The sequence below is a fragment of the Malurus melanocephalus genome, unplaced genomic scaffold (genome assembly GCF_030028575.1).
Source record: "Malurus melanocephalus ecotype Western Australia unplaced genomic scaffold, MMel_1.1 scaffold_62, whole genome shotgun sequence".
Taxonomy (NCBI): Eukaryota; Metazoa; Chordata; class Aves; order Passeriformes; family Maluridae; genus Malurus; species Malurus melanocephalus.
Genome location: NW_026623294.1, coordinates 2,218,746 through 2,229,992, shown reverse-complemented (window position 1 = coordinate 2,229,992; position 11,247 = coordinate 2,218,746). Strand labels below are relative to the sequence as shown.

The 11,247-nt window shown below is 46.1% G+C and overlaps 1 long non-coding RNA gene across 2 annotated transcripts; it reads right to left on the bottom strand.

Annotated features, from left to right (window-relative positions):
- Positions 1 to 320: 320 nt before the first annotated feature.
- Positions 321 to 11,019, bottom strand: LOC130573686 (uncharacterized). 2 transcript variants are annotated; one of them, XR_008965343.1, is made up of 3 exons: positions 9,592 to 11,019; positions 9,188 to 9,312; positions 321 to 4,227 (listed from the first exon to the last, which is right to left on the bottom strand). It is a non-coding gene; the product is annotated as an uncharacterized LOC130573686 (long non-coding RNA). The 2 variants fall into 2 exon arrangements; XR_008965342.1 differs by having other exon boundaries at positions 9,188 to 9,687; positions 9,892 to 11,019.
- Between the last annotated feature and the right edge of the window lie 228 nt (positions 11,020 to 11,247).

Genomic DNA, 11,247 nt, shown 5'->3' with positions numbered 1-11,247 from the left:
GGGCTTCAAATGGTCCAAGCAAACAGCTAGAGATCAGTCAGGAGGCTGAGCAAGAAAAAATACAATAATTTAGGAAAAAAAAAAACCAACTCAGAGAACAGGATACTCTTTGATAGGACTCTTCTTCTAACCRTGTTGCAAAGGAGAAAAAAAGGGGTTGAAGAGAAGCAATTTGCAGATGCATGTGCAAAGGGGGAAAGGGGAACTGCAGAGTGCCTCACCACCACCAGCAGCCCTGGCAGTGGGGCAAGCGAGGGGGTTCAGCACACAGGCAGCTGGCTTCAGCTGGCTTCAGCTGGCTTCAGCTGGCTTCAGCTGGCTTCAGTTCTCCCCATGGCCCTTTGGCTGGCATCTATTACTTCCTGCAAATTGCTCAGAGGTGTTGGAGATGGCTCAAAACTGTGCCCTGCCTGCACAACGTGCTAGCAGGCTGTTGTCTTAGCCAGGACTCAGCATTTCCAGGACATCTCCTTCCCTGTTTTCTTGCCCCATGGCACAGCCAGGGGACAGCAGAGGGGAAGGAGCACTGGCTGCTCAGACTTGCTCTGTGTAGGTAACGGCAAAGTCTTTCCTTCAGGGAAGGGAGTTGCACAACTGGTTGTGTATTGCTGCCTGCTGCAGGTTCTCCCCACACAACCCTGCTTTCTGAGAAGCCAAACAATACATGTCAGGGCCCCTGCTTGCTCCCTGGCAGTGGGAATTACTGGAACATCCTGGCTATAAAAAATGCTGGCTGTTATGTGGACCCAGCAATAAGAACAAAGATGAAAAGGGGAAAGGCAGGAAAACTGAAGAGCTGAGATGAGTGCCAGGTACAGGTAGCTGGACATCAAGTAAATCCTCTAGGCAAATACCTCTCCATGGGAATAAAATGCAGAAAAGAAAGCCTTTCATTTTGGTGCTCCAATCTTAAACAGCCACCATTTGGCAATGCTGGCATAAGGTTTCATCCAGGATAAAGAAGTGAAGGTGGGGCAAGCATATGAACTTATACAGAAAATCAGGTAAGCCAAAGCTATATAGCAGCAGAATTTCCTATGGAGTGATCTGTTTTGGGACACTCATGCCTTCCTGGGGTTGATCCTTCTGGACCGGAATACAGGATTGTTTCCACTCTCAAAATGAAAGAATTACTCAAAGTRAGAATCAAGAGCCATGGGAAGCCAGCAACATTCATTTTCAGTTCCGTATTCCTGTAGCCCAAGGGTAGCTGTGAATCCTTCACAGAATCACGGAATGGGTAAGATTGGAAGGAACCACCGGAGATCATCTAGTTCCACCTCCCTGCATGAGCTGGGTCGCCAGAGCACATTACTCAGGATTGTGTCCAGGTGGCTTTTGAATCATTCCTGKAGGAGACTCCACAGCCTCTCTGAACAGCCTGCTCCAGTGCTCTGTCAGCCTCACAGTAAAGTTCTCCCTCATGTTCAGGTGGAACTTTCTGTGCATCAGTTTCTGCCCTTGTCCTATCGCTTGGAACCGACAGGAAGAGTCTGACTCCATCCTGTTGACACCCTCCCTTCAGATACTTGTACACAATGATGAGGTGCCCATTCAGTTTTCGCCTCTCCAGGCTAAACAGGGGAAGATCCTTCAGCCTTTCCTCATAACTGAGGTGCTCCAAACCCCTAATCAATTGGACTAGATCATCTCCAGAGGCTACTTCCAACCCTAACCAACCCTGAGATTCTGTGAATCACCTCCATTACCCTCTGTTGGACCCTCTCCAGTATGTCCTGGTCTTTCTTGAACTGGAAAGCTCAGAACTGGACACAGCACTCCAGGTGAGGCCTCACTAGGGCTGAGCAAAGGACAGGATCACCTCCCTTGACCTCCTGGTGCCCTATCCTAATGCACTCCAGGACAACTGTGGCTATCTTGGCCACAAGGGCACTACTGACTCATGGACAGCTTGTTGTCCACCCAGGCTTGCAATTTAATGACTTCAACTTGGGTTTGGCAAGTCAYTGGATAATAATCTGGCAACATCTTGGCTGTGCCCTGGGGAAGAAATTGAAGCTGTTTAGTCTGAGCTGCCCAGCCAGGTCTTATGCAAAACAGCTGAACCAGTGACAAACTGTTTTTGAAACCAGTAACCTGGCTGCAGTGGCACTATTGCAGGAAGCAGAGGCTGTTGTTAACCTCCTTTTCTCACCAGGGAAGCTGTGCTGCTGCCATGTGAAGTTGGCTGCAACACTAGGGAGCACAGGGACTGCTCAACAGCATGAGCCCCACAGGGCAAGTGATGTCAGACAAGACATGGAGGAGTTASAACTCCCCCATCCCTCCCTGCTCAGCTATGCTAGCTGGCATCAATGCCCTTGGGCTTTGCTCTTTGCCAACATGATATGGAAGATGATTTTGGATCACTGTGCTCACTGTTTTCTGCAGATCCCTTGTGAGTTTGCCCATGTGCTGTGCTGATACCTGCTTATTCATGCCCATGCAGCATGTACCACAGGCAGAGAACACAAAAACATCAGCAGCAGAGCTGAAAGGTGCAGCTGGATGAAACAGACTTGTTCTTACAGAGAAAAATACCTGGAAAAAAAACCCTAACCAACTAGAGGAAACCAGTCTATATCCATGCGTAAGTCAGATCCTTGTGACTATCAAAGCCCTGTTGTCTGACTTTGCATTTCTATCTATCCAAATGCAAGTGCATGCTCACGAAGACTTTCACACTCCAGACCACTGAAGCCCCTGAGCATCCCTGCTCTCAGCACTGGGGCATCTGACCTGTTGGAGGCCCTCACACCTCACAGTAGGCACAACCCAGACTGAAGATGGCAGCAGCAGATTCTCACCAGGTGAAGATCTGCACCGGGTTGGCTGTCTCTGTGCTGGCTGGATATTGCCCCTGGTGCTGCATGCCCAGCTCAGTGTCACATTTAGCAAAAGTTCTGGGTGCCTGAGGGCACAATGCACATCACTTGTCTCAGTCTCTGGCACCCTGCAAGAGCTACTTTTCTGAGCTCTGGATTTAAATTCAGTCTGCATTTTATAAAGGCAAGAGACTTGTATAATCCCAAGGCCTGACTGAATGATTTTTTCCCTGATATCCCTAGATAACCTTGGTCAAATTTGGTCAAGATGCCTCAGATACAGTGGAGTTCTAATAAATTGACTGAAAATTGATAGCTGGGCAGAGAAGAACGGTCCATTGGAGGGAGGCTGAGCTCACCTGGTAAGAGCTTGGTCTGGTGGCACATGCTCCAGCCACCCCTCAGCATGTGGGCACAACTAGGGTGGTCACACCACCGCCTGCCTCTGGCCCAGCAGCAGCAGCACTGGCAGTGAGATTTCACAGGCCAGGCAGCTCAGCAGAGGTTGGGAGCCTGGTTTTATCCATTCCACTGCTCAACAGCTTGTTTCCTGATGCTTTCAAAAACTGGCAGCTTGCAGTGTATGAAAAGATGTGGGTTTTTTCTACATTTATGTATTCCTTTGGATTGCTTTTGCAATTACATTTTTAGTAGCTGTTTCTATTTCATTTTCCTATCTCTTTGGGTTTCACTGTGCTCATTCTACTGTAGTKAAGAATCACCAGCCATCAATGGCTCATGCAAGCTCGCATGAACAGCTACGCATTTGGGATTTCTCAATACAACGCCCGTAAGCTGGGCAGGTGCATGCAAGGTAGGGATGGACACTGAGGAATGGATGCTCAGAGCAGGATGAACATTTCTAAAAGCAAAAAAGCACCAAAACACTCACATGYCTCTAAGCCACCCACAAGCAGGCAGCATGTGCCACAGACTCCAGCAGCCAGTGCTTCTGCTCTGCTCCTCTGCAACGATGGCTGAGACTCAAGCAGTCCCAGTTCAACACATGCTTCAAAGGAAGAGTCCAATTGCTTCAGCTCCCCAGTCAAAGRCAGTGAGTTGTCATCTTTCCTAGGAAAGGTGGGCAACTTGTGTATTGTTACATTGTTTGTTAATTTTTGCTTTACCTTGCATTTTGTTACCTCCTCCTTGGGGTTGCAGATGACTGAACAGGTTTGACTCCCTTGCTCCAGGGCAAGCAGAGTCACTCTCAGCTGGGAGAACAGCCCCAGCTGTTGAGTTGAGAGGCCAAGGACCACCACCAGATGGGTCCTTTGGCTTTGTGGTTATCTTGGTTGGTAGGAGAGCTCCTGCTCACTTCCAGCCCAGCACTCTTCTTCCTCTGCTCACTAAATTTCTTTCCTTGCAGACTGACACAAAGTCCAAGGGGAAAGATGCAAACCTGGCAAGAGGGATGGAGGCAGCTCTAGCAGTCTAAATCGATGACCTTACACCACAAAAAAAATTAAGTGGAAAAGGAATTTGGGTCTTCAGTGAGACCAAGGTGCTTAGCCAGACACACKATCTATTTTCCACACCAGCTGGACCCTGCCCTTCTGTGAGGACAAAGGGGACATAGCCAAACATGTTAAGACATTTCATCCTACCCTGGGCACCTCTTACAGCTCTTAGTGAAATCTCCCTTGCTCTGGAGAGTCATTGAAACCCTCTTCCCATCCCCAACCCCAGGACCTGAAGTCTCTCTTGACATATCATCTCTCTCTTCAGTCTTTTCGCCAATACTCAGCCCTTAAATCTCTCCCCTTCTGCTCTTCCCCGTTTTTAGGCAAAATAGGATGACCAAAAATTAGTGTTAATTATTCCTCCAGAACTGAGCTGCAAATGACATAATTCCACAGGAGGCCATTAGGCCATTTAGCATTTTATCAGCTTTGAAACAGCTTCCCTTTGTATGTGGGCCACACACCCTGCTGCCATGAGAGTCAGCTCTGACTATGGGAGCAGACCTAAATCACTAAAACATCCCAGATTAACTGGGCAAAAAAATAGAAACTAACCCTACAATCAAACAGCCTTTAGGAGGGAAGTGGTCAGGACAGCATGGGCTGGAGAATGGGAGAAAGCCCTGAGGACAAGGGAAGAATGGAGCAGTAAAGGGGAATGGTCCTTCTCTCAGTGGCAACAAGTCCCTGGGGTATATTCTACAGACGATGGAACCACAGTCAGTCAGTGCCCTCTAAAGGATGGCTGGGCAGGGCCACACTCCCACTCTGCAACTACACCAGGTCTGGTCACAACGGGTCCCAACTGTAACCCAAAGAGCTTTGGAAGCCACCAAGAAAAGAGACACCATAAAACACACCTCAGCAGAACAGTTATCATGATATGTAACAACAGCAGCACCCTGCTGCCCACCTCACACAGGTGAGAGCCACATTGCAAGGCAGCAGCTGACAGTCAGTCGGATCCCTCTGGGCCAGGAGAACTTTGCTGTGGTGTCAGTAGTGGAAGCTGGAACAGTCAGTGGAGGGGGTCCAGGTCAGCTTTGGCCAGAAAGCTCATGTCAGGCTATGGGCAAGCGGTCTGGCTTGCAATTTGATCAGACAATAAATTGAGCTGCAATGTTCTCAAATTGGGTTAAAGGCAGAAGCATTTAATGGAATAAACTCCTCACRATGGAACACATTTCTCCAAACAATAGTGCTTGTATAACTTATATGAGCAGGGGCTTTACACAGGTTCTGTCATCTGCACCTGGGTCAGAGTCTCATGGTACTTCCCATATAGAATCTTAGAATATCCTGAGCTGGAAGGGACCCACAAGAATCAAAGAGTACAACTCCTGGTCCTGCACAAGACCTTGGAGGTTTTATCATCTGTTCCTTTTTGTTCTCCATCTGCTCCTTTATCCTCTGYGTCACCAGCTCGCTTCAATTACAGATCCTTTCAATCCTGTTTGCACCTTCTCTCAGCAGGTGCAGGTCTCTTCCTGCCTCAGATCTCAGGTCCTGTGTCCAATTCCAAAACATGCTTGCTCACTCTCCTACCACTGATGCAAAGTCACACTGGAAATGGGAGCACAGCACAGAATTGTGCTGGCAGTGGGAGAAGGGAGCCTGGCAAAAGATCCACAAGATCCTTAGATGGGTGCAGCATTGTGGAGCCGATACATATTGGCCAACAGGAGGAGTGGCACTTCCTCAAGMACAAGGTGTGCATGTAGCACAGCAACAGCAGCTTCCTCTGGAATAGGGAATCACAGACAGGCACAAGATGGCACAAGAATCACTGTTCTGTACACATGCTAATTCAGCAATGCCCATCTGAAACAAATTATCTGCTCATGACAGAGTTCACTCCAGTCTGACCCACTCCCTGAGCCAGCATCACAGATCGCAACACTTTCTAATACGTATCCTGGAAAAGTAGTATGACTCTGTTAGAAAAAAAAAAGTACTTAAAAAAAAAGAAAGAAGAAAAAACAACGAAAGAATATAAAAAAAATATTCTGCACTTCCACTGGGGATAGAATGAGAAGGAACTGCAAAAATGGAAACTTGGGTCAGTCATTAGGATAGTAATTTCCAAAGTAAAGAGAATAAGGCCCCAGAACAGACTGTCTTAGGAGATGACTTAACTGCCATCCTTGGAGGATTTATATGAAAAAGCTTGAAAAACCTCAGCTAGGATGATACAGTGTTCTCACTTGGAGACAGAATGGAATAGGATATTTACTGTGCTTTCTTCCGGCCTCTTCCCTGCACCTTTCTCCCCGCTACTCCCCCCCCCCCCCCCCCCCCCCCAAATTCTGCATCTCCAAAAGTCTACAATCTATGTACTTGCATAGAAATATGGCAATAACTCTGTTTCCCCAAGTACACAACACTTAACAGTCGTTGCGCAGCACTTCGAGGATCAGCAGCATGACACTGTCGTATTTTTTATTAGAGTACTTCAGATCTTAAGGAAGAAATACTGCTGGTACTGGTGAAGGGAGCAAGCCTCAGAGTTAACCTACTCTAATTCTAGCCAGGAAAGGGGAGAGGGAAACACCAATCTTTTTTTCACAATACCTTGATTTGATTTGGTGGTTTTTTAGTGAGGGGATTGGATTGTATCTGGCAGAGAGAAACAGGTCAGAGGATGAGAAGAGGCTGTWTTAGAAACAGGGATGGAGCAGCAGGAAGCTCACTCTTGGGAAGGAAGAAGGGGTGAGAGAGAACTCTCAGAACACCCAGAGCAGCAGAGCCTGCCCCTCAGGGCAGTGACAGTTGGACCTGGGCTTGCCCTGCTCCTTCGTCTCACKGTACCTTCTCCAGACAGAGCCTTCCCAGAACAGCTGCTTGCCCAGCCCCAGCTCTAGTACCTCTTCCTCTGCACATCCATCTTTGCAACCCTGATAGTATCTCCCAAGGCTTAATAATTAACCAGTTCTTAGAGTAAGGAGGGGGAGACAAAGTATACTCGAGGCAATATTCCTGACCAAACTTGGTTCAGTACATTCCTATTTCCTCAGCTGCACTTGGCATTGGGGAAAACAACCCCACTGCACAAACCTGTTGCTTTGTTTGCTTCAGGCACATTACAAAGCAATTAACTATTACCTTTGCCATGTCATGACTGCCTGAGAAGGACACGTTTTTCCCTGTACTTTTGCCAAAATTATTTTTCCTTCACAAATTCAATAAAGAAAACAGACATATAGCTCTTTGTACAAATGAAGAAAAGCCCCAAAAATAAGAGAACAAAATTGCTTTGTCCACATTTAAGAAGACTCAAAATACAGAGCTCTGAGGTCTTGACTTTTTTTTYCCCCTTTTTTGTTACATTTCTTATTAAACATAATACTCAGAATTTGGGTTTGGCTGGGCTCAAAAGATTATGTAGCACTGAAAAGACTATCTGGACTAAGGCTACCAAAAGCAAACAGTGTTATCAGGCAGGCACTCAGTTTAAAGAAACTGGCACTCCCCTTCAAAAGGTACATGCTCTTCCTTATCTCTTTAACACAGACCATCAAGGTTTTAGCTTTCACAATGCCATTTCAGCACATGGCAGTGCTCTGCAGCTGAACAGAAAAAGGAAAACACTCAGAGGTGAAAACGATCGAGCAGCTCCTGAACTCAGAAGGCRTGTGTATTCTAAAAAATAAAACCTTCTTTTTAACTATCAGCTGTGTTAATTAAAAAAAAAATGTTCAATATCAGMACTTTACCGATACTATTTAAAAATGCTTTCTGTGCCTAACTATAAAGTTGGGTAAAAAATAAAGGCCTTTTTAACTATCTGGTTGCATTAATGAAAAGAAAATCTTCAATATTTTATAGATACTATAGCACTTTATAGACACTATTTTAAAGTGCTTCCTGTGGCTAACTATAAAACTGGGTTTGCATAATCTCCAAGAGTTTGGTGCCATCCATCCTATATCAAAAAGTCATAATTCCTGGGCAAGAGAGAAAATTTATTGAAATTTGAATGAATTTCAATAACTTCTCCATTTCCATGATAGCCTAGAATAAAAACCAATTGCATTCACAAATCATAATGCCACTGGCACAAAAGAAAACTCTTGTATCTGCTTAGAGCTTTAAGTTACAAAGAATCTTTATTTAACTTTGATTGAGCTTATGATTAGAAATAATGTAACTGTGAACTCTGAAAGATTAATCAATTTCTGTCAGTGAAAAATATTGTGTACACTTTTTTCCTACTTGTTATTTCTGTGAACATTGAGCTGAAAGGAGGCAACATGTCCACGTAACTCACATGGATTGTAAAAATTCAAAGATTTATAATTGAAGAATTACTGCCCCTCATTTAATTCCTGTTTGGCTGCAATTCCCTGAAACTGACAAGGAAACACTGAGTTATCTATTCTAGCTAAACCTCAGACCTGGGGTTTCAAATAAATAGTTTCTGCTAAGAAGGCCACCTCCCAGGCCCAGCCACCCACGTGCAACACCTGCAAGGACAGGACATACACCAGGTCTGGGCAGCAAGCCCAGCTGATGGCACAGGCTCTCTACAGCAACTTTCATCCGACACCACAAAGAACTTGAGAGCAGCAGAGCTAAAAYGGATCTTGGAGAGACCCAGATGAGAATATCAGGTAATACTTGACAAGGGCTCTCCTGCCAGGACCCCTCCCAGTCCCCAAATCTCACTCGGGGCTCTGGACTGCAGTTCTGGTGGGCAATTGGCAGAACCAAGCACACATCTGGGTCCTTCACAAGGTTTAATTCTAAATCACTACCAGAATTTTGCAGCAGCAGAATCTCAAGTTTAATGCAAATCCTGTGCCTTGTTGCCTTAAAACACTTAAACCACATCTTGAAAAGTCACTTTGTTACAGGAGGGGCAGAAGATATTTTGGGCACCATCAGAGGGGTTTTACCTACCTCCTACTGCGACACAGCTTTTATCTGAAGTCCCATTTACTGCTTTGAGGGCCGCAGTGGGGAGACAGCAAAACTTCTACTAACAGTTACATCGTTGTTTCAGGTCAAAGCCAAAGGAGCGTAATCTATGAGGACAAAACCCAAGAATATATTATTTTGCTGAAAGAACGAATACTAWATAAGTTTACTTAGAAAGCTACAGTTCTTTTGAACAATAATTTGAACTCTATTGGATATCCATATAAGGCTGAGAGTGCATTTTCGCTGCCTTAAGTTTATTTAGTGTTGGAAAACTCTGAAGTCACACTTTATTAAGAGACAGAATTGCCAAGAAGTCCCCCTTTTGTGCTGAACAAAACTTGCAAATTTAATTCCTTAAATTGGGTAAAGGAGAAGTGCCTTACTGTGCTCTGGGCTCTCCCTTGCCATTGTCCAGGAGACATGCTGAAGAACAGAACCATGTAAGGAAAGGCGAGACCAGAAACAGTAGACAGAACATCCTAGGGAGGGCATTATAAACCAGTATTTAAATTGAARAAATTTTATCTTTCTCAAAAAATCACTGTTTAAATCTTAACAAACACATCAAACCTCACTATAAGACACTGTTGACTCTGGCCAKCAGCTTTACTCAGCTGACAGAAACCACCACTGCCACAGAAGGAAGTGTTCATTTGTCAGCTGGTTCAGATTCAAGTCGGTACCTCATTTTAAAGCCACGGCAGGGTGGGGGCTGAACAAAGATGTCACACTTTGCCCCAGAACAGACGGGGAGATGCCAGTTCTGCCGTGGGTTTGGTCATSTACAAGAGGCAGGGAAACCGCAGCAGCTGCTGAGTGCAAGTGGAATCTTCACACTTGACAGCAAAATTCCACAAGTACTCCCCCCTACGGCTCTATTTAAACCTGTAATGGCAAATGCTGGTCAAAGAAAAGTAAAACATCATACAAAATAAAACACGAGACAACAAAACAATGCAAATTACAGACTACTCTTGCTCTTTATGTTTAAACTGTGTAAAGAACAAACAAACATTAAGAAAAACTACATTAAAAATAAAAAAGCAGTTATCTCCAAGTCTTCTGCAAATCCAAGATCTGGCTTCTGCCTTACACTTGCATTAATGTTTAGTGTTTAGTATAAGTGTAAATACTTGTACATTAGTTTAGTAGGAATGAAACACATTCTATTTTATTCTATTACTTTGTGAGAATCTGAAACATGTTTAATTAGTTGGTAATAAAAAGCCTCATAGAATTCTAATTGATAGGAAAATGTTTTCTCTCAAAGGGATTAATCTTTTTTTTAGGACCAGAGAAGCTAGCTAATGAAACAGGGTTTTCCAAGCTCCACAGGATTGCTTTGGTGCTTAAGGAAGGACTAGAGGCAGCCCTTTGTGCCATGGTGTAATTGGCATTGTGGTGTTCAGTCAAAGGTTGGACTCGATGACCTCACAGGCCTTTTCCAGCCTAATTCGTTTTGTGATTCTATGTGTGATTTCCCCTGGACAATTCTATATATGGCACAAGTCACGACAGTCAGCTGACAAGTTTCCAAGAGCMCATTTAGAATGTGGCCTAACACCACCTCCCCAAACTGCCCAGGATAACGGTGGRCGCCTCACCCACCCACAGAGGTGCAAAAAGATGCCAAGTCAACCCCCAACGCCATTCAACCTACAGTCCGAAATTCTTTAGCACGACAGAGACAAAACACGCTTAGCTTAAGGAACGATCTGAGCAGACCCTAAACGCTACACGCGGTTTATTCGCGGCCTAGCGACAGTATTCCTTCCGGAGCCGCAGCAGCTCCYAACGCTCCTCAGCCGCGCGGCGCCGCCCCCTCTGCGCACGCGCCGTGCGGCAGCGCGAGCCCCGCCCCCTTCCGGCCCGACCGCGCGGCCTTCCCCCGCCGGCGCGCGCGCGCTCCCCCGCGCGGCCCGGCAGGGACGGGGCGGAGCGCGCCGCGCTCGCGAGGAGCCGCTAACCCCCTCTCCCGTGCCGGCCGTTGGCTCCCGTGCCGGCCGTTGGCCCGCCCGGCGCGCACGCGCCCTCCACCC